The sequence below is a fragment of the Aythya marila genome, assembly GCF_965140915.1.
Source record: "Aythya marila genome assembly, chromosome: 7".
Classification (NCBI taxonomy): domain Eukaryota; kingdom Metazoa; phylum Chordata; class Aves; order Anseriformes; family Anatidae; genus Aythya; species Aythya marila.
Genome location: NC_139048.1, coordinates 24127523 through 24151639, shown reverse-complemented (window position 1 = coordinate 24151639; position 24117 = coordinate 24127523).

Genomic DNA, 24117 nt, shown 5'->3' with positions numbered 1-24117 from the left:
TGTGTCAGGAACCAATGTCGATTTTTCTCACAAGCCACTTCTCAAAGGACCATATTTTTTGGAAAATTGACTTTGGAGTAAACTTCGGTTCTGGTCACAGAGTTTTATTCTATTAATTTTAATAGAACAAATTAAAAACTAATTTTAGTTAAACTAAAATTAAAACTATTAATTTTGTTCTCATACTCATTAGTATGTACTAACGTCATTACTGCCATACACATGGAACTGCTGAACTCTGCTAGTGAGCTTCCTGTATAATGCATCCTCAGAACTTTTTCTTTTCTTTTTGTCTCAAAGAGAACTCAGCATGGTCATTAGGTTTTCTAGGGTCTGTAGAAACATTTAATGGGATGAAAACAGGGCAGATAGATATGAATGTATACAAAGTATATCCCTTAATAAGAACAAAACACTATGAATCCAACCCTTTGCAAACAGAATCCAACAAGTTAACATGCTGCTCTGCATAGTTAATAATAATGATCATGAGAATTACACATGGGCATTGAAAGGAGAAGAATAGCTATCGTGTTGAAATATTGTGAGAGATTTAGCCATCAATGTGCTAAAATAATTGCCTGCCTGCTTTATGTCAGCAGCCTTGTCAATTTGATAATAGCTTCAAGTCTTTATTCAGTTGCAACATGAAAAGTCTTTGTATAATGTGCATTGTGATTACAGATTTTGTTGGTAAAGCTGTGCATGTCTTTGTTTTGATAATAGATTCTTTCTGAGGTAGCTCAAGTTTGTTGATATTGCTTGTTCTGGCTTGGCACACTGAACATATACTTTACTAAAAGAAATTAATTAATAGTAATGTATCTTTATGGTTGTTTTACATCTGTTAATCCCTCCTCCCCCCGACCCCTCCCTTTTTTTGGCTAATGGTGCCTTCAGCATTTCTGCAGCTGGCATCATTATAAATGATGACCCATCTCTGCAGATGGCATGGGCTGAAGGGCTGTACAGATTTCATCCTTTATCACTCCATTGTAAACATGAACTCATTGTCCTCTCAATCAACAGAGAAATAGAAGGAGCCAAAGTACAGGCAAAAGGCAAAACTTTTGGTTCTTTCACTGAGTAGAATCAAACAAGTACAGAAACTTTAGCACAGAAATGGAGAAAATAACATTGGTTTGATAGGATGAATTTGTCATAATCAGTGCCTTTGTGTGACAATACTAACTAAATGAAAAATACTGGTCTTCATGACCAAAATTTTGAAACTGATTGTCAGAGTCTGGAAAGTAATTAGCATTATAGGTATGATTTTCTTTGCGGCTTCCTGTGCCTGTAGACACTTCCTTGCACCTTCCTTTAGACCAGTTCATAGAGGCCATGATGTGAAGCAGAGTGTGTGTGCATCTGTGTCCATTAGATGGCAGTTTGGATGAAATCCTAAATGGCAGCTCCACCGTAAACATATGTAGGTCCTTATTGAATGTTTTTATGTAGAAGTTTAAGAGATTTTGAGTTCAGGAATACCTGAAGGGGGAGTGAGTTTTAAAATCATATAATTTTTTTTTTCTTCTCTGAGGTCTTTTAACATTAACTATACTGTGTATAGCTGCATTTGGTTACACAGACTGTCATGTTGTGGGTATCTTTGCTGAATGAAGAAAAAGGGAAAACTTAAACTTTTGGAAAGGAACTGATGCTGACAGGTAGGAGCTTTTTAAGTTCAGTATCTACACAAGAGCCAATCCCCAAAACCAAAATCCCATTCTTTATAGTCATAGAAAACAAAAATAATGGACAATAATTTATGCAGTTTTACTTAAAAATTAAAAAATAAATTATACCACAAATTTTGTTTGCAATTTATCTGCACATAGAAAAGAATTATCTGCTGTCCTTTGATATTCTTATGCTGTAGTGAATCAAGCTAACAGGAAGTATGATTAAAATCATTGTTTAGTTGAAATTGCTGACAAGATTGTTTGATATTTTGGTAATTAATCTTGATTTGGCTAATATAGGCTTGTCACTGGTCTTTATTAAGTTGATGTATTACCCCCAAAATAAGTATATACAGAGAGATTTACACCTAAATATTTATGTCATTTACATCTTTCATTTGAGTTTGTATAAATCTGTGCTGAGGTTAGTTACCAAATGGGAGGGAAAGGACAATTCACACAGCAGAAGGTGTATGTTTCAGATGTGACCTCATAGAGTGAGCCAGCTGGGGACATCGGCAGAGAACCATGCACTTGAAAAAAGTCTGAGCACTTGCTAGCAGCTGTTGATGTGGCAATGGAAAATACTATGGGTTCCAGAGATAACTGGGCTATAATTCGGCCTGCAGTAAAAGTAAGCAGAAACGCTCACTGAAGAGGGCTCCTGTTATAATCAATGAGGTTTTGCCATTAGCTTTAATGAGAAAAGCATTAATGCTAATGTGTTTTTATGTACATTGTTATTCCAACAGCAATTTAACATGAAGTTTCTCTGCATGGTAGCATATGTCTTTTTCAAGGCAGCTGATGAGAAAAAATTGCGATCATAAGCTACGGATATATTTCAGTTGTATTTAAAATGCATCAGAATATAGTGTATATTAGAACACAAGGGATAAATATTTTGTAGTTTATACTTAGAATATTTTAGAAATACTGGAATGCTGTTAAATATTAATATTCTATTTTAAATTTTATTTCACAGTCTAAGATGACATTGTTTTACAAAACATCATAAAACAAGAAAGTGTTATTCCCAGTCCATGTGATCCTGTATTCTAATGAAATCAAGACAAAGTCTTGTTAGGGCATCAGCAGAAGCCAGTATTGAAGGATCCAGTTCAGGTTTTTCAAATTTTCCTAATAACTCAAATATTAGACTAGAAGCTGTTTTCCAGGACTGCAGCGTGTATGAAAGTTAACTCCTGAAGCTAAATGGAGCACAACTAATTCTGATAGGGTATGGTGGTTTTTTTTTTGTTTGTTTTGGTGAGGCTAGACGAGCCTAACAGAAAAAGGAAATGTGATTGTAACAACAACAACAACAAAAAAGCTATATTATTATTAATGAACATCTTTGCAACTGAAACTACTGACTTGATTCAAACAGTACAATTATTAAAATTCATTCCTGTGCAAATGTGTTGCAGAGCCCTTATAGCATAACATATTTTGACAAAATATTTGACAGGATGCATGCATATCCCAGCTCAACATAGATTTACAGAGAAACACGGTTTCGTGGTAACCTTAATATGATATATTCTTGTTTTTACTAATTCTTTGTATTTTCTACAGGAGCCCATTCCTTTGTTCTTTGGCCATTTTGAGCAAAATTTCAGTGTGACTTCCATATGACTAGGAGTTGGCTAACGGTGCAGTTTTTCAGAGTGTGCTGTAGCCAGACAGGTTGGGGAATGCTGTTACCTCATGGCCATTCAGTGGGTCTTAGCATTTGTGTTGAAAGAGATAAACCAGCAGACCAGTCCAAAATCAGTTTATAATAGAAGTTATTAATTTCACAACGATTTCCCCAATAGATGTGTAGTAATGACAGATTATTTTTCACTTACACCATTTCCTGTACCATTACCTTGTTCTGAGGGCAAAGTAGCAGTGAGGCCACTTGATTCATGGCATTTTCTTTGGACTCATCCCTACTGTATCCTATCTATGTGTTATTAACTTGGTTTATCAATATCACTATGAGACCAAATGAATAGTATTGTTCACAATTTACAGATGCACACCGGAGGAACAAAGCTATTAGCCCTAAAACTGTTCCCTAGCTCTAACAATCTAGTTTTGTAGATTCAAGAGTAGAGCAGTGTAATTTTTTATCTATTTTTTTTTTTTCACAGCACTATGTTCTATAGCACTTTATGGGTTGACATAGCAGACAAATCAAATCTGAACTTTAGACTGCACCATGTTGAATTTTAGATGAAAATATCCTGTGCTTTTAGAGCAGTGATTTGGGGAGAAGATCAGTAAGTAGATGTAAAGGATTAAAAAAGTCTCATTAAATCTATGCTCTAAAATAACTATCAGTGAGATTTACAGAATCTCTAAAATGTAAAGAAACAACTTTGTAGAGAAAAATCAAAAAAATAAAGAATTAAGAAATCCCCTAAATACCTATTTGCCCAGCTGGTGTATAGCATCATGCTTTTAAATTTTATTTCCAGTGGATTATAGTTATCACGCTATACTATATTTTGTGAATGCCTTCAAGAATAAGTTGCACTTGGTAAAAGCACAAAACATTTGGAAAATACTATTTCAATCACAAAACAAATTTATTTTACTAACCTCAAATAGTAAATAATACAACCTTTATTCTGTTTTTGGTGATAAGAATGAGTGTTATAGAGAAGTGAACTTCCAGTCAGATTTTCTAGCTGTCAGACCTGAGCTTGTGTCATGTGTTATAGTGTGATGTTGAAAAGGGTCTTGAAAGAAAAAAATAAAATTAGCTGAGGTACAGTATTTGGAGAGAGATGGCAGGCAGCCAAAAAAGGAGAGGGTTTGTAACAACTGTGTTACGCCTCCTCTTTTCTCGTTGCTAGCTTATGCTCACTTCACAACCTTAATATCAGATAAGACCTGGTCTCATATACCTGCTGTTCTTTTGCTGCTTCAGAATGCATACACATTCTGCATGTTTCTTTTAACAGTCTGGAGGCCAGGAAACCAGTTTTGGAGTTATGAAAGTTCAAGTTCTTTTGATAGTTATACACTCCCGTGCATGGTAAATCCTCCAGCAAGAGCATTGGATTCCATTAATAAAATTAAAGTATCTCCTGACAATTAGAAGACTAGTGAACAACATCATATCTTAAATCTACCAGCTCTGAGTCTCCAGCCAGAGGCTCTGTACCAAAAATAATATGCTTTTTGCTGCAGTGGCATCACCAGCAAGCATCAAATGAAAAGAGATCAAGATAGAGAAGGAATACTTTTATTTCTCATTCTCTTCTGTGCTTGTCATCATGCTGCCATTCCAGATATTGAGATCATTCAACCTTGACATGAGCAAAACTTGTTTCTGAGGGCAATATGGCAAGTGAAAGAGCAGCTTTTAGACTGGAATCTTTTGAAAACACATTATTGCAAGCAATTGTGAAAATTCAGCATCTGTCTTCTCCAACTAAAAGCTAAACATTGTTTTCCTTCTTCTATCATGCAAGTATACACTCTTCTCCATTAGAAATGAGAAACAAAACAAAGCATTTCAGCCTGTATAAGAACATCTGCATGACCCAGCCACAAGTAACCAATTTGCTCTTCTTAATTTGGAGTCAAATAGGATCACTCCAGAGATGCACAGAATCACAGGGGAAAAGGCATTGAAACTAGTCAAATCACCTACTTCAAACACAGTCCAATTTGATTTAAGGTAATGAAACTCTGCTAGCACTGCAAATCTTCCCCATACAAATAAGGAGGGAGGTCAAGAAGCTATATCAAGAAGCTATAAGCATATCTTGGGTTTCATTTCCCCTGCTCTTTTACTGTTGCTATCAGGAGACACTCACAGACTGTAAATGGGTATAGCAAATAGGAAGGGGGAAAAAAGAGAGAGATAGAAAGCTTTTTATGCAGTCAGGTTGCACATGGCAGATTGAAAGTTAGAAGAATGGAGTTCTTTTCTTCACTCTGCCATTTTCCTATGAGATTCTAGGCACAACCGAAAATGCCTTTTGTCTCTCACCCATCAATAAAATGGGGAAAAACATATCTGTTTTTTTTTATTTGTTTGTTTTTGTTTTTGTTCTTTTCTTCCCACAGGCATCCTTTGAAGTTAAGTGCATGATACACTTTAAGTACCATAGATACTTTCGTAACCTAAGGGTCAGAAGAATCAGAGGTAGCAGCTACCTCAAGAAAGATAAAATTTAACACATTTAGCCAATGAAGTTTCTTACCCAATGAGTAGACAGCAGGCTTAAGTTTGCCTTTAATCTTTATAATCTTTAAGTATATCAATTTCCTGAAAAAATAATTTCAAGTTGGCATTGGAATCTGCCTTGCTGAGCTTCAGTAAGTGCCCTTTTGTCTTTGTGTCTCTGTACTTTGACTTTCTTCTTCTGAGTGGGTCATGCTTTGGAGCAATTTTTTCACAGCAGTACTGCGTGATACATACCATGGGTGAAAAATCAAAAACCCTTCCTGTGACTGGCGTTACTTGCCCTCGTTAGATCTGAAATGAAGACAAGAGCAAGCTTAAGATCACTGGTGTTCATTTTATGTCTGCCGTACTGTCATAAAGATGCTTTGTTACATCCAAGTTTAACAGAGGTGAAGGAGAAAGAACAGGAAGAGAAAGTGAGAACACCGTTTTCTCTTTAAAAGAAACACATTAAGAGTTTCCAAAGTTTTCAGAAGACTTTGATCTTCCAGATCTTTCATATTGTGTATATATATATATCTTTTTTTTTTTTTTTTTTTTTTTTTTTTTTTTTTAGAAAAGATATATTTCATTGGGACAGGAAGTGATTCCTATCCAGACCTGCTGCTTCTATATTGTTTCATCAACAGTTTTCTGAGTGATACTTTGAGAATATCAGCTATAATAAGATTAATTTTTGAGATTAGGAAAGGATGAAAGTTATGAAAAAAGTGTTAGCCCAATTTTTAAAATCCACATATCCATTTTAGATTATAAAGCCCAGTTTAAATATAGCAGCATCAGTAGGAGAGCATTTATCCAGTCTTAAGTGTTGCTGCTGCAAACTGCTTGAGATCTGGTTGGTGTGAGGTTGCTTTGAACTGCTTATTTTCTGTTTACATTCACTAGTGACTGCTGAGCAGTATATAAGACCTTCAGAGGACATCCCATGCTCTTACGAAAGTACAGACAAATCTTACTTGAAATCTGGATCCAGGCTGAAATTTACTTTGTATGTGTCACCCTTGGTAAGTGAATTTGGCTTTTGGCAAGTTTGATACTTTTTCATCCATCCCCAGATGAATTTAGGGTTACATGGTGGCTAGCCTGAAATGCTTCAAACACCTGCTTGGCTTTCACTAGATATTTTTCCTCTGTAGGATTGGGCCAAAGCTAGTAACAGCAGCAGAGGCAGTTCACAAAGGTGAAGAACTTTCCTCCAGGCTCATCATCTTGGCTCTCCCTTTGCAACTGCCACTAGACAAGCCTTTTAGGCTAGCAGGAGAAGAGAGGTTATTAGAATCTGGTCTCCAGTGTGAAGTCTGTGATTCTCAATAAATGTTAATATGAGGGCAGTGACAGCAGCAGCAACTGCTCTAAGCCAGGCTGTGTACCTGCTCAAGTGCTTCTGTGTCTGGGTTCATCTGTCCCACAGGTGGCAGCCCTGGAAGCACACAGCTGTGTGCTGGGTTCAGCCAGACTATAGGAGGAAGGGAGTGATGGTTTTCACAACAAAAAAGTCCAGCGGGATACAAGATATAACAATTTTACAAAACTTTGAAATTATTTAAAATGGTATGAGAACCAATGTTCAAAATCTCTCGTGTAGGTTGTACTTAAAAAAAACTACTAATGATAACTTTTCTAGGTAGGTTATTACATTGTTCAAATATATTCACTAATTAACAGCTTAAAAAAATGATTCAATTAAGCTGAATTTGTGTCTTTCCCTGCATTGCTTTTGAAGGCTGAGTTCCTGATGGCCATGTTGAAAATTAATCCTTATTCTCTTTATGCATTTTAACAGCATCAAGGTTTTGAAAAATCCTGATCATGTGTCCCTTTGGTCTTTTCTACTCTGAATTCCCCCTAATTTTGTCAAGTGTCCTGTTCTTCTAAGCATGATTTACGTATAAATGTGGGCACCATGCAGCCTTCTTGCACCTCCCTCTGTGTATGGCTCCTGGCTCTTATTTAGGGCTGAACTCCACCTCAAGTCTCAACAACACCAAGGGAGGTGGAATACTGTAATGTGCAATGGATCTGGTCATTTCACGTATTTAGCAGATACCAGATCGTGAAGTTTGGGTCATGTAGACCTCTTATTTTTATTCTCATTTGTTTCAGAGTTTATAAACAAAATCTTCTTAAGCTCTGATTTGTATTTCCCTGGTGCTTATGTTGCCAAGACAACTGTAATGAATGTTCTCTTCTGGAAAAAAACTCTTGTAGACATAAGAAGGTTTTCCAGATACACCATACAAGCTGAAATAATGGTAAAATACATAGTGAATTCACTAGCATTTTCCATAAACTGTCAATTTAATAGACATGGTGGGCTTACTCCCCACTCTGTTTCCAGTTCATGTTGCTCTTCATTGTTATTTGGATAGTATAAAAGAAATAAATGCAATACATTTATGCTGATCTTTATTACGTTAAAAAAGAGCAGGAAGTATTTCTGGATGAATATTTTAGAACCAGAAATGCACATTCTTTGTGTTGCTCTGACATTAATTATCAATATCTTCATGAGGAAAAAGCAGAGGAGGCTTCATTTCTGGCAGAAATATGTTAGCTATTAAAGCTACTAAACAAATTAACAAGATTACAGTTGGTTTTGTATTGATTTATGGATTTTTTTTATCATGATTTTATATTCCACTTTCTTGGCACTGTATAACGTAATGTCTCCAGGGGCAACAGTACTGACCCTGGTTCAATACTGTAAATTTTGAAGCCATAGAATAGAGACATATAAGCTGCTACCATAATTTTAACAACTATATCAATTAGATGTGTGCTTTAATTCATTAACGGTTATTAGTTGTTGGCCTTTATTGCATCTAAGAGTTTGTATTTGTTCATCAAAGTACTGAAATTATTGCACATGAATTAGGTTACATATCACAGCATCCATAGCAAATACTTTTGCCATACTGTGTTTCACTTGGCATTGGAAGTGAGGCATATGAAAAATGAGAATATATAGACAGAATTAATAAAAAACACAGAAAATGACATATGTAATATTTTCAGTGAAAGCTGCTGTATTTGTATCTTGGAATGGATCGGTGGTCTTTTTGTACAGCCTGTATTGCATAAATTAAATCTGTGGCTGTATACCGTAGTCACTTCTTAATACAGAGTCTTCTCCATTGCATGGACACATAGTTCAGTGAAGGATCCTAGCTCACAGGGGGCGGGGTTTGAAGAAGTTGAAGAATACAAGCTGTAGGTAGTATGAAATGCTAACACTTGGAAAGACATTCAAATGAATAATAGAAAATATTCCCTTTTCTTATTAAAATCAAAATAACCTGTGTAAAATCAGCATTCTAAAACAACAATAAAAAATCAATTGAACAAAACAAAACAAAGAAACTGTTTAACCAAACAGATAAAGTTTCCTTGGGGGGTGGAGGGGGGGGGGGTGTTCATTTGCAAAATTTCAGCTGTTCTCTGTTTTCAGTGAAGGTAGTGTCAAGAGACCTAAGAATGTGAGAAGTGAAAAATGAACAGAATATTTGTTTAAAAGGAGCTATCTAGATGAGTAATTTCGAAGATAGTATTTTGTGACTGGGTGAAGATGCAACTGATAAATGCACTCTTCTGTGCTTTTTTCACAAGTAGTTCATCAAGTTATAGAAGGGATTTTAGAAATAGAATGGGGAACTAAAGGGAGCACCCAGGAATGCATGTAATCCTTTCCTCCCACAAGCCCTCTAGAAGATACAGAGCACGGAGAAGATCATTTTAAAAAACTATCATTAACCATGTTTTTTCAAAAAGGAAAATGTCTTTACAACTATAGCTGTTCTTGTTGCAAACATGTTTCAGCCGTCTGATTTTGGGAGATAGAGATGTTTTTAAAAGCTGTAAAACATAATGGCCAGCTGAAGATTCTGCATCACCAAGAGCTTTTTTTTTTTTTTTTTTTTTTTTGGAAAAGCACATTCCAGTCCTTCATTTATGTCAAGTAACCATTTAAGAAAAGTAACAACAGGTTCTTGGCAACAGCAAATTCTTTGTGGAAGGACATATTGCTTTCTGTAGTGTTCCACCAATGTATTCACATTTCCTTCCAAGAATCTTATTTTCAGAATTAGCATATTTTTTTATAACTCCTTCTCAGATACACTGTGTCACTTGCTCTGCATAGTTCCCATTTATAACTGATATCACATGAGTTTCATTAAGACCCAGAGCAGTGCGTGAGCTGTGGTGATACAGAATACATATATGGACACAAGCTTTCTTTGGTAAATAGAGACTTTTATTTTTATTACAACTTTAAAGAAAGAGTATCTATGCTAAATACAACTGCACTTAAAACTGAAATAAACATGGGTCCTGAGGCTCCTCAAGGTTTTACTACCTTCCAGATCACCTTGGTGTAGAGAGTTATGGATGCAATTTCAACCCCTTCCCCCTAAAAAAATAAATATATAAAAAATAAAAGCTGAACCAAACCACATTTTCAACACAAGGAACTAGGAAGCTATACCCCAAACTCAATTTTTGTTGATGGTTACCTGTACCTTCATCTGTATTAAAGAACCTACTGTTTATTTCAAGTAACATTCTTCATTCAAGCTGGGGAGGGCCCAGGCCAGGCTAAAGTTTCACTGAAGGTTTCCAGCACTTCTCTGCACAATTGCTACCTGAAGTCATCTAGAGGTTTCATTTATTAACTTCTAGGAGCTGTTTCCCTTGTCTGCTGCTGCTCTCTTCACGAGGCACATTAGGATTGAGTCTGTTTTCTGCTATGGTATATTTATGGCACTATTCTGTGGCACGTGCTCTGTGTGTACAGTAGATGTGACTCTTTCTGAACTAGACAGATACCTACTGCATAGAAGCCTGAAACTGGGGGCCTTGACTTGGTCATGCACATGCTGTCCTGCAGTCCCTGTTTCTATGTTACATATGTTCCTGAGAATATTACCAGCACTGCTGTGACTTCATCTAATGCATAGATGAAGAAACTAGACTTGAAATAAATTAAATATTACTATCAACGTAGCTGTGGTGGACAGGAACTCACTGCAGGCTCACTACCTGAATATCGATTTAGCTTCATTGGTAAGTTTTCTAGGTGTGTCAGTCTGCAGTAGCCATATGGCTAGCAGCACCCGAACTTAGCAGGATGAATGCTTGCATTAACATAAGGGACAAGCTTTATGCTTGCAAATGAGCTGCAGGGAATATAGAACAGAAATGACTGGACAGCAGGGTGTTGAATGCTCTTGGGCAATCCTTCCTGTAAGGTGTTCTCTAGAAACATATTGTGCACATTATCTTTATGAGTTAAAAGCTGCAAGGAATAATTTTCAGCCCAATTTTCAGTGAAGGGACTAGAGCAGTATGATAGATGGCTGGAATGGGATAATTTTTTTGTTTACTCTGATGACTCCGGAGATCAGCAAATCTGTATTTCTGTCATGTAGAGGATAAGAGTCATAGTTTATATCCCCAACAAAACATTGAGAATGTGAATTATACTAAATACTGCAACTTCGGGCAAAGGAAGTAACTCCCAAAGCAGCTGTATTCTGGGAGAAGGGAAGAAAGAAGTATATAATTCCCTACTGCTATCACAAGTGATAAAATGTATTATCTCTAATGAAAAACAAAACAAAAAAAACAATAATAAAAGCACACACACACAAAAACAAACAAAAACAAACAGTGCATTCTAATAAAAAGGTTAAGGGATAAGCAAGAGAAATGTATGAATGTGGAACCTGTAGATGGGGGTAGACTCTATAAAGCTCACATGGTGCTAGCACCATGCTGGGTAGCTATATTACTACCATGTTCTGTCACAAATTACAGATGGCCTTTTTGGTTAGATGTCTAAACTCAGGCAAAGACCTGAGAACTAAATTTGATGCTTCCTTATTTATACAGTGTAAAGGCTTTGCTCACTGATGAAGCTAATGAGGTGTGTACACAGAGTGTGTAGTTTTCCAGCTTCATTCATTTCTGGAGGAATGAGACTTTCTTCTAAGCAAAATGAGAAATAATTAGATTCAACAGTAAGGGTGAAATATTGATAGGATACTAAAGATGATCTTTGTGGGTGTAGAAGGCAGAGGAGGAGATGTAGAAGTGCTGCTGGGTGAACATCCTTGTCCAGCTCACTGCAGAACTAGATGAATGCAGGTGCTGACAGCAGAATTGGTATGCACAGCTAGTGGGCAGGGGAGCTACTACTTCTGATGGCATTGAGCTGCTATGTGAGTCTCGTGTCTGTGCATGGCTTGTGTATCCTACTCAGGATCAGCAGAACTGTTGTTCTGTATCATTCTCTATTTTCCATTACATCCTATGTTTGGCAACAGTAAATCGCTGGGGCTTATATTAGTGCTGAGTTCAACTCAAACAGAATTTAAAAAACTTTTATGTAATTGTTTTTAAATCCAGTGTTATACTAAACTGCCTTTAATCTGAGTTTGTTGTGAGGCTGAATCCTGCAGGTTACCCATTACTCATGCTAAGGTGAAGACAGGTGGGAGCGAGGGAGCTCCTGTCCCTGCCTGGATGCCTTGTGCTTCCCTTGCCCATCTCTGCAGAATTAATCCATGCACAGGTGGCCAAAAAAAGCCCTTTGTGCTCCTTAGAGCAAACATTGTGTTCTTTCACAGCCCAAGTTGGGAACACCATGTTCTGGTTACTGCTAATCTGGCAAGTTACAGAATACCCATGTTTTAACGGAGTGGAGTATTGTTTCTTGTGCTCTATTGCATCACAAGTGCAAGAGTGGCCAGGTAGGGTGCCAAATCATCTGGTTGATCAGGAAGATCATTTCTGAAAAGCTGCAAGTTTTTAAGCAAATCAGTGAGAAAGACCTGACTCATGCAGCCACTTGAGTACCAATGCCAGCAGGAAGGGACAAAGCAGCAGCTCTTAGGGCAATACAGTTCTCTAACAGTTCAGTTGAAATCTTGCATTTTCTGCAGTGGTGCTCTCAGTTCTCATCTTCTCCAAACTTGGGTAAGTAAAAAGTTCATTCAGGACAAGAAAGAACATTGTGATGCTTTTTTTTTTTTTTTTTTTTGATATACCACACAATGTATACCAGTGTTAGGGATTATGAGGTCTTGTTGACACACGTCACTCTGACGTGTTACTGTCTTTCTGGAAATTTTCCTTCTAAATATTTCAATAGCAATTGTTTACAAAGTACAAGAGATTAGAATGATAAAATAAATAGTGTTAACTGATTCTGGAAATTCTCAGCTGCTTAATCTGTTGTGTCTGTTTCTCTGTGTCTGTGTGTGTGTATATATATATACATGCACACATATATCTCAACAAAAAGAATGTAAAAGGGAAACCAGAGAGATGAGCGTGATACAAACTGTACTACCAGTTCTGTAGCTGACTTCATATAGTAAACTGCTTTCATCTTTGATTTTTGGTATTTCATTTTAGTAATTTGCCATGGTGTTCTTCTTCCTCAATTAATATTTGCAAAGTGGTTTCAGTTCACATAAATCTGTTTTTATTTTTTTCTGTTTTCCCTCTAAGCAGTTTCTTTAAATGCTTTCATGCTCTGAATTCTCAGAGACTTAAGTAGAACACAAAATATTACCCAGAAAAGGTAAAACAGTACTGCCTATATAGGTGAGAAGTTAATGGATTCCAAAGGCTTCAGAGAGGTCTTATATTTGGACTGTAAGGCAAACTGAAAGATTTTGAACAGCATGTACATCTGGATGTTTTCCTGTCAACTCTACTCTGTGGAGACTTGAGAGCTTTGTCTGTTCAAGTAATGCCATAGAATGAAGTTGGTAGATGGTACAATGTGAATAGCTGCATTGTGGCCTCCTTTGTTGGCATGACAGTAGAATCTATCAGCAGGGAAATTCTTTAAACAGGTTTTCCCATAGTATTAAAATGTCAAGTTTTACTTTAGTCTGAATTAGTATTATTCTCTTAGTATAGAACTAGAGATGAACAGAAAGCGTTCTCTGGCAAAGAGCCATTTTCCAGGGTAAAGAAGCTAGAAACAAAATCATTCTACAGAAAAAATGCCATTTTCTTCATTAATCGCATCTTGGATTTTTTTTTTTTTTTTTTTTTCCTAGCCTGTATAGACCTTTGTGAAGCACTACAACACATCTCTGCCGTTTAGTTTCTTCTACTTAATTCTGTGGGTCTTAGGTTGCTCTCAAAACTAAATTCACCCATAGTTGCAGTGTGAAAGGGTAAGATTTGCAAAGCATCAGAGAGCCTTCAAAGGAAGAGTTCATGCATGCATTGTGCCTTAGGGAGAACTTTAGCTTTTCTTCATTTGATCTGGATAAACTGCTTGCAGTGCAGGCTGTCAGCAGGTCTCCAGCAGGTCTTCCACTTTGTAGAAACTGGAGCTAAGGCCCAAGCCAGGCTAACAACCATCAGGTAGGAAGTTGTGTGGGTTCTTTTGTCTGCCTTTGGATGAGCATTTAACTCAACATATATATTCAACATATTGATATAACTGGGAAGGAGTGGCAGAAGAAAGCTCATTGAACATTTACCTGATGTTTGACAGATCAGAGGCTTCAGGCAGTGATGAGGACTAATTATCCATCAGCCCCACATCAATTAAATGGATTTTCATTACTCAGGGCTAGACCTACACCATCAGGCAGCTCATTTCATATGTTAATGCATTTATTATCCTTCTGTCATGTTTCACATTCAAATTATTTGTTTATTTAGCAAATCAAACTTGAAAAGAAGAGGAAAAAAATGTTATAGAGGATCTCCTTACCCACAGAAGCATCCTGCACTGCAGAAAATGCCCATTTCTCTCTCTCTTTTTTTTTTTTTTTTTTTAATTTACTAATGGTGATGTGATGCAAGGGTCTCATCCCAGCTTACAATGAGAGTTTACAGAGAGTTTATTTTCAGCCCCCCTCCCTGTCCTATACAGTCATCCATTACAGGATGCTCTGTCCTTTAGTTGTTCTTTTGTTCTATGTGTGACGTCCCAGGAGTGGATTTCTTATTACCAAAGAATTATCCTAACATCTTAACTTTCAGCTTATGTCTGCCTTTAAAGTACAATATAGCTTTTCTTTTTGTTTATTTTTATTCATACTGATGCCTAGGTTTGGGCCTACCTGACAACAATTCTGGAATAAATCAACATTCATCCTTCTATCTGTAAGAAGGACAGAGGTTCCGTTGGGGGGGTGTGGGTAGAAAGAAGAAACAGCGTGTATAGCCTGAGTAATGTCTTACAAATGAAAACATGAAGAAGAGAACAAGAAAATACTGTTATTTCCCTAAGATGTACTTTCCAAACAGAAATCCCGAGAAATGTGTTCTGGCCCAACCCCAAACTACACACACACACACAAAAAAAAACCAAACTTTCAACTAAATCACACTTCAAAACAGGGAGAGGCTAAAGAATAAATAAGACATCTCTTATACCTTTGTTTACAATGATGCTTATGAAAAATGAAGTAGTAGAACGCAGAGAATATAAATTAAAATGTTTTATAGGAGTGTTGGAGAAAATTCACACAGACATTTTAAAAGACCAGTGCTGATTACTGTTATTCCTGGTTATTACTAAGTACAACCAGAGTATGACCACTGCTTGAATTATGGTTTTGAATTATTAATTTCAAGTAAAATAACTGCTTGTATAGTCTTTAAGCTTTTTAAGTTAATTCTTGCACTGAAACATGAAAAGACTTGAAAGTTCAGAGATGTAATTTTCTATTAAAAACCTTGCCTTCTTAAAAGAAAGTATGAAAGAGACAGCAAATAAAACACAAATCCTGAGGAACACCTCTTAACGTTAGCATCGTGATATTTTAGTCTAAATGGACAAGAAAGGTAAGAGATGAAGTGAAAAAGAAAACTCATGAAAAGAGCTATTTGTTTAAGATCTTGCCACAAGACAACAGCAAGGTCAGGAACAGAACACATCCTTGAGCCGATGCCCCTGGCAGTCTTACATGTGCATCCTGCATGCTTCTGCCTCCTGAATTGTTCCTGTCAAACAATGTAATCTACTCTTTTCTTTCAATTCAATTTCAAGTTGCTGTTAGGAAGATGGAGTGTCAGAATAATGTGACCTCCTTCATAAAATACTTCGTATGTATTTTGGAAAATATTTCACTAGCCATGAAACTTTTGTTGGGCATTTTTGTTTCAAAGTTCCACACAGAAGCAGATAGTGGTGGCTCATAGCCTTCTGGTTTGCAAAAAATGTACTATCATGCAACGTTCACCTATTATTTTTTTTTATATAGTCTGGTCTCCAAAAAAAAGAAGACTTTCTGTGCTGTCTGTTTCCTGCAATTACTATCTTTCTGAAATCCTTTTTAATGCAGCTGTTTTCATCCTCATTTGACAGAAGTGGAAAAAAAAAATAATCTGCAAGAGAATTTAATTTCTGTAGATCAAGGGAAAATACGTCAAAAAAGAGAGGGGAGACCCTACAAGTGATCTGACTGAAGGAGAGGCTGTGGGATAAATGCTGTTTGCTCATCCTACATGAGCAGTCACTCTAATTGCTATATATATAAAATTAAAAAAAAAAAAAAAAAAAAAAAAAAAAGTGTTGGGATGCAGAGGGGACTCATTTTTTCTCAAATCCTCTTTTTTTTTTTTTTTTTTCCCCATGAAACTGTTTTCAGCTATTTTGAACTTAAATATTTTTGGCAATTAGGTTTTTGAAGCTCTTCTTCCATGTTTCTTTTGTATAGGGAAAAAAGATTAAATAAATAGAAAAGGTGAAAGGAAACAGGAAGAAAAACCCTGAAGTCAATTACTTACTTTCTGTTATTTTGCTTGGAATGTTTCCAAATAAAATTAATGTTTCATTTGTATGTATAAGAATCTTTTCTCATATCATGGTTAACTTTGGGAGACCGGCTGGCCAACCTAGCTTCTTCAAGATTGTTATTAGGAAAGGTTACAATTTTTACTTTTCCCCTGAGACACATATATTGGCCAAGTCTTCAGCAGTCTATCTTGACTACATTGATTTGTGCTTCTAAATTGAGAACTGTTTTTGGTTCAAGTATCTGTTTTGTTTCAAATGCAATATATGGTATTGCATATATTAAAAAAATAAAAGCTGCTGCATTTTATTTTCTGCTCTATTGCTAATGATGAAGTGTCCCCAGCATCTGAAGTTTTTTCTAGCAAAAATGAAATCTAAATCTGCCAGCTAATCATAGCTCTCTCAGGGATTTAAGGCTTCTGAATCCATCTACACAGTCTTTTCTCATATTATTCTCTTGGCAGGTGTTCCAGGGCTGAGATTTCACTTTTAAGGTGCTGTGAATAGTGGCTGTAGGATCTGAATGACTATAGTTTGATCAGCTGAAAGGACCCAGGGCAGTGAGGCATCTTTCTGTGTTTAGAGGCTCTCTGTTTACTATGAGATGGTTTTTATTAAAAAAAAAAAAAAAAAAAAAAAAAAAAAAAAAGGACAAAAAATAAATAATAAAAAAGATGGATGAGATGTGACAGACCATCCATTAGTGTTATCCCTGTTTATCCTTCTTTATTGAATGAAAATGTCTAATGATGCTAGCTGCTGTTTAAGACAGAGGCCTAGAAATCAAATATTATATCTCAGACTATGCAAACAACCCTTTTCAAATGTATAAAATGACTAATCAAATATACCCCTGAAAAGAGAACCATTAACTTTTATTTCCTGAAGGAGGAATACACTCACATGTCCTTGTAAGGATTAAAGGAGAAACTTTTTTTTTTTTTTTTTTTTCATTTAGATCCATTACTTGAGGAACAGATGCCATAGAATTTAAAACTGCATTGTACAAAATGCAGGCCTCACACAGCCTGCCCAAGTGGCGACAGAATGCTCAAAATGACCCAGTTAGGCTTTTTTTTTCAGCTCTGTTTTTTATGACAGAAGAAACCCTGAGAGAGAAAGTCTTTGTTTTGCCTTAGGGAGAGTATGCATGCACAGGGGAGGCGACGGCTAATTGCAGATAACTTCGTAATGGCTCTTGCCAGAGAGCAGCTGGCTCCATGCAGTAACAGCATTAAAGCTTTCCCTTCTGGGAGAGCAGACAGGGCCCCAGCACCAAACCCTCCTCCTCATGCCACGTGGTCGAAATGCAGGACTGGGCAAGACCATGGCACACAGGTCTTGCAGCTGCAGGTTGACAAATGGCATTACTCTGTCATCATATTTGGCATGACCAATGAGGGTTTCCGAGCAGGCTGGGCATGCTGATGTTCAGGCCTCCCTAGCCTCTGGGGTGGGAGGAGAGGGAGGCTGGTGAGTGAGCAGGTTTTCTTTCTTTAGGAAGTGGGCCAGGACACCAGATTGCATGGCCAGTACAGAGGGATTTGGTGGTGGGATGTAGAAACTCACTCCAGATCTTTGCTTCCACACTGGACTAACCTCCCATTTCTGAAAAGCTGGCATCACTGACTCAGTAGCTAAGAGCCTGAGGTGCTCTCTGAGATGACATTGTGCTTAAAGTTTATTTTCTAATGAAAGCTTAAAAAATGAATCAGTTGCCTATCTCAAAAAAAGGCCTTGAGAGAAATAGTCTTAGAGAAATACCTCTTCTGCATGGCATGTCTCTCCAGGGCTACAAGCACTGCATCTTTGTAGTAGCTAAACAAAAGAGCTCCGTTACTACAGCTGACTAACAGCACATTGACATTTGTTGCAAGTTGCCTTTGAAATAAATTAATTTGGAATTTGTATTTCAGATGTTTTTCCCTATACTGCAGTAAAACTTCAAAGGAAAACATAAATTAAATTATTTGTGCCAATAATACTTCCAAACACTTTTAAAAAACAAGTAAAGAAACAAAAACTATGTGGCTGTACAACATGACGACTACAAAGGAAGGTTTGAAAACTTAAAAGTGAAATCACATCATGCTTGTAAGATTGGGGTTTTAGTAGGAAGTGGCTGTCAGCTTCTGTGCATTTTGCCTTTGTAACAACTGGTCCCTAATTAGTAGTAGGATGGAGTTAATTGTGATTCAGCTAAAATGATGTTAAATTTTATAATGTGGTATGTCAAGTCAGGGGAAGTACACAGGGCAGACATCAGTGTGTTGGTGAGATTTTTAGAATGTTAAACTGTTGAAATGTCTTTGAGCAGCGGAAGTATTTAAAAAGCAACACCTTTCTGCTTATCTTTTCTGTCTTCTAAATATTCTGTGAAATTACTAACTCAGAACACTTTCTTTACAATCAGTTGAGCAAATTAACCTAAGATATCATTTGTCCACTTCAGACCTTATTTCTAATACTGATGAAAGAAGCAACGGAGGTAAGGGAGGATTAATTCACAATTTCTGTGTAAGAAATAGGGAAATGTTTTATATTCACAGCAATGAAATACTCATTTAGTCAATGATTAAGATAGATGCTCTGATTTTGTGATATAGGCTGTCAAATAAAGTATTTGGGAGCATATTTTGAGTGATTGCTTTGAGCAGAGCTCTTTCTCATGAACTCTAGATGTGGCCTCTGGTTATTACAGCCTATGCTGTGAATAGAACACTGAGCCTTAACTTGAGACATAAATTTTCTGACTCGATCCTGTTTTGAAGGCAATGCTGTTGATATCTGTGAGAAAGCTATGCGGCTGAAAAGCAGTAATTGCCCTGGCTGGCCAAGAAATATTGCCTCCTCTTCAGTTGGAGGCATGCAGGATGGAGGAAGCAGGTGGCGGGAGCTGGAGAATGCTGGCAGAGATAAAGCAGATGGGGTCAAGACAGCTCAGGGCAATGCTGGCCAGCCAGAGCCTGACTGGGGCTGCTTTTCCTTCATCCTGCAGTTCAATTTATTTGATGGTCAAATGCTAGAGGTACCTTTTTTTTTTTCCCCCCTAAATGCAGCAGCTGAAGGAAGAACAAGCAATGGGCACGTGCAAGGAGTCTGCAGGCTCAGCTCAGCCTTTCTGGTGGGGCCAGCTGTGTGTGGGGTAATGGATCCCAAAGCCTGAGGGCCATCCCAGTTTTCTGTTGTGGACAGATCTGTCACCACAGCTCATGTCACCACAGCATACTAACAGCCCAGTTATCACCAGCTGCTTAACACAAGGTCTGTCAGATATTTAACCCCAAACCTGGATGTGTTTAATTTATATTGTGAACTTTTTTTTTTTTTTTTCTTGACAGGTTGAACAGAGAGGTCCCTTTTTAGCAAAGATCTTTAGACTAGCAACATTTAAAAGCCAGAGGAAGAATTCAAGATGAGATTTCCATTCCTATCAGCAGTGGGCCATGAAACTAATTGATGTTTAAATGAAATTAAATCAATGGAACGAGATCTGAAAACTCTCTAAAGTAAGTGAAGGCGTAAATTTCTGGGCAGGCTGGCAAGGCTACAGTGAGCACGAAGTCCAGCTTGTCAAGGGCTCTGACTTTTCCTCTGCATTCTGCAGATCTTGTTCAGCTTCTTATTTGGCACAGGCTGATTCTAGGCCAGTGAATGGTTCCCCAGGCAGATAGCTTTTAAATACAAACTATGTTTTACTTTTTTTTCTTTTCTTCAGTCTAAAGCAGTGCTAAAATGGTTATGAAGCTAACAGTTTGAGTTTTTTTTTTTTTTAAGTTTCAGTGAGTTTAGAGATAAAAGACATTCATATCAAAACTGAGTATTTAAAAAGAAATGGATATGTTTCCATGCTTCACTTGTAAGCATCACATATAGCTATGAGTGATGAAAAATATTACCTCTTCATGAAGAAGTCTTACTTGGAAAAGATATGGCAATTTTGCAGGGCCTAAAGAAACAAGAGTTTTAAAACAGCGTGTTAATGTATTTCTGTGTTATAATTACTTTTATTATTTTGTTTGCATTTGTGAGCAAAATATGCTAGAAGTTACAAGAGAAACAATCCCTCATCACAAGGTTTTAAGATCTTTATGTCACTATAAAAAACAAGCAAAACAAACAAACAAACACACAAAAAAATGAAAATTATAGATTCAATACAGAAGTTCATTTTTGCAATTTCAAAATACTATTGGTAGTTATGTGTTTATGCATTTGACTAATACTTGAGCTCAAGGTATCTTGATTATTAATTTATTTGGGGAAAATGTTTTAAAAATATGCTGCTTCTATAATTGGGACTAGACTTGTTTTCAGTGGAAGATTCTGGAGTGTGAGCTTGGCTGAAAATTTTGTTTTTGAATTAGAGATGGTTGCTGTGAGAAGGTGCATACTACTGTCCAGCTTGAATATCTGAGAAGTTGTAATGAAGACAGTTTACAGTCTGTTTTTCTTAAAGAAATCACAAGTGAATCACTAATCTCATAGTGCACTTGCAAAAGTAGCAATACTTGTTTTACTCAATAACCATTTTGTTTATTTAGAAGTTGGTTATCAAAGCTTAACTGTATTTGCTCTGAGGTCTTGAAGAATACTTTTTTTTTTTTTTTTTTTTTTTTTTTTTTTTTTTTTTGTAAGATTTGGAGCCAACTCTGGGAGGAGCAGGGGGTTCAAAGACAACCGTATATGAGTAATGACAGGTTTTAATGTTGTTTAAGGGCAGCAGGGGAGTAATATTGTTATATTTTTGATGCCATCTAGAAGATGGCATCAAAATAATTCTTTTTAGATATTTCCCATTAAGAGGTTCATATCCAGGCCAGGTATGACTCTTCTACTAGTTATAGAAAAACAGAAATCCAAGGAAAAATTAGCAGCGATATAACCATATTATATTATGTATTATATACAACATATGCATATAATATAATCATAACATAATATAGTATAAAGTTTTAATATAATATATTTAATATATGCTATATAATTAGCATATGCATAAATCTCATTAAAAACATTTAATAGCTTAGCAATAATAAACAGCTCTCATGTGGTAGCATATATTTTCCTTAACTACACAATTTCCTATTTTTCAGTACACAGACTACCATCTGTAATTTAATACTCTCACTTTCTTGGGAAAACCTTGTCATTTCAGAACCTTTTGTTGTTGCTATTCAGTCAGCTGAGACATATTACCATCTTTATGCCTATTATTACAAAATTTAATTCTGTATGTCCGAAGCAGACTATGGGTCTTGCCTGCAGGGAATATGTGTTGAGGGCCCAGAGCCTCAACTGGATATTCTTTCTAGTAGGAATGTGTTGGCTTCTCTTCACCTCAAGAGGAAAATTACAAATCAGTAAAGATCTGAGTGAAGGAATTTAAAAACAATCATTCGTGATTTTTATTTTGGGCATTTGGCATGAGACCCCTTGAGCTAATTTTGGAGGCTACATGCTGATTTACTGGAGAAGCAGACCTCTCTAATGGTGTCTCAGATTTGGCCTCTGAAGTAAAAACATCCAAAGTTGCTCTGGGAAACATTATGGTAATCTTAAAAGTTAAATCTGTGGAGTCTCAGATGGTGCATAAAGATAGGATGTTTACCTTCTTTAAGTCATATTGTTGGTGACAAAACTTATCCAACATTTATGTTTTTAATGAAGATATGTTGCACATTTAAGTAGCAGTGTCCTGCCAGCCACATCTCCTTAAATTGGTACACGTTACATGCCAAATGCAGACCTTGAAGTTTCATATCAACTCCACCTCCAGAGCCATGCTGTAATGTAAACCTCTTGGCAGTTCCACATATCGAAGCTATGCTTGTCTCAATTTGTTTTTGGATTTTGTCATTTGCTGTAACAGCTGTCTCTTAAGTAGCATAGAGTAAACTCTGCAGATAAATCTCACTGTGGGAATTCTCCTCCAAGGGAAATCTTGTATTGTGTGAATTAACAGCTCACATGTTCTGAGCAGTGCATTCCAAGCATGTCATGCTGGTGAGATGTTAGATGAGCTTTAGCATGGAAAGTTGACTAGTTTCAGTAAGGGGTGTAGAACAGCATGTGTGTACCTCTCATACATAGTAAGATATGCCAATGCAGCATGTAGAAAGACAGTCAAATCAAGTGTCAGGGAGTGTAAATGACAATTGGCATTCCTAAAGGCTTAGCTTGCACCTTGCTCTATCCTTTTGTGCAGGTTACCTAGCTGTCTCTCTCTCTCTCTTTTTTTTTTTTTTTTTTTTTTTTTTTTTTTTTTTTTTTCTCCCAGATGCACATGATATATAATTCTTCTCATACTTTTGTACAGATGTTGTGGGCCATGGTGAGGCTTGGGTTCACACAAGCTCAATTAGAGGCTTACTGAAAGCTCTAGTGTAGGTGGTCTAGTAGAGAGTTTCGGTGGAGGGTGCCCAATTTCAGAATGACCTTAATTCCTGTATCATAATTTACTGCTTACAAGCAAGTGGGATTTTTCTTGTTAACTCTATTCAGAAGCCATTGTCTTAGCAAATTCCCCTTGAGTCATCTTTGGGTTGTTGTTTTTCATCTTCAGGGATGTCTATGTTGCTGTTTTGATTTTGCCTGAAATATTAAATGAGGACTTCAAGACCTAACCTCCAACTATGTTGTCTTAGCTTTAGGAAATAAAAAAGACTACCTAACAAAGTATATTTGTGAAGATCACAGCCCTGCAAAATATATGATTAGCTGCTTCTACCATGATAGTGCCTCCAAAAAACATCACTTATAGAGCATCTGAAGTTAAATAACTGGGCACAATAGTCTTGTTAAGAAAGATGTTACGCTCAATGTAATAGAACAGGGATAGTAATTTTAAGTTTAGAATTTAATTTTCCAGGAAGAGGAATATAATTGAAATATAGCTATAATATATACAAATATGTGAAAATGTACAATACAAAAATCTAATAAAGGACAAAAAAAGTAGCGGCTTTAAAAATGGGAAAAACATGATCATGCTAGAACAGTTCTAAGTCTAGGGAGAGCTGAAAAAGCTTGCAAAACCAACCACTGCTACTGCAGCTGTTCCTGCAAAAGGCTCATTTGGCAGAAGTTAGCTTTAATACCAATTGGAAAAGAAGACGAAAATATTTTTGCTGTGATCAGACTAAATGAATTTCACACATCTCTGTAAAAGAACAGGCTGGCCCAGCAGCAGTCAAATCACACTTAATCCTTGTTTTGAGAGTTTAAGAGAAACATAAACCCTGCACTGGTTCTCTGCTCACAAATAAATGCAGGGCAAATTCTGTACCTTCCCTTCATCTATGACGGTGTGTTGCAATAAATAAGAGGTAGTCAAAGGAAATGAAAGGTACAGTAATTCACAGATCACCAAGGTTGACTCAGCAACAGCCCCCTCTGTGTCATGTGAAGTTGGAGCTGTCATTACTATGTGCTGTGTTCTTTCCTCCTCTGCTTGTGAGAAG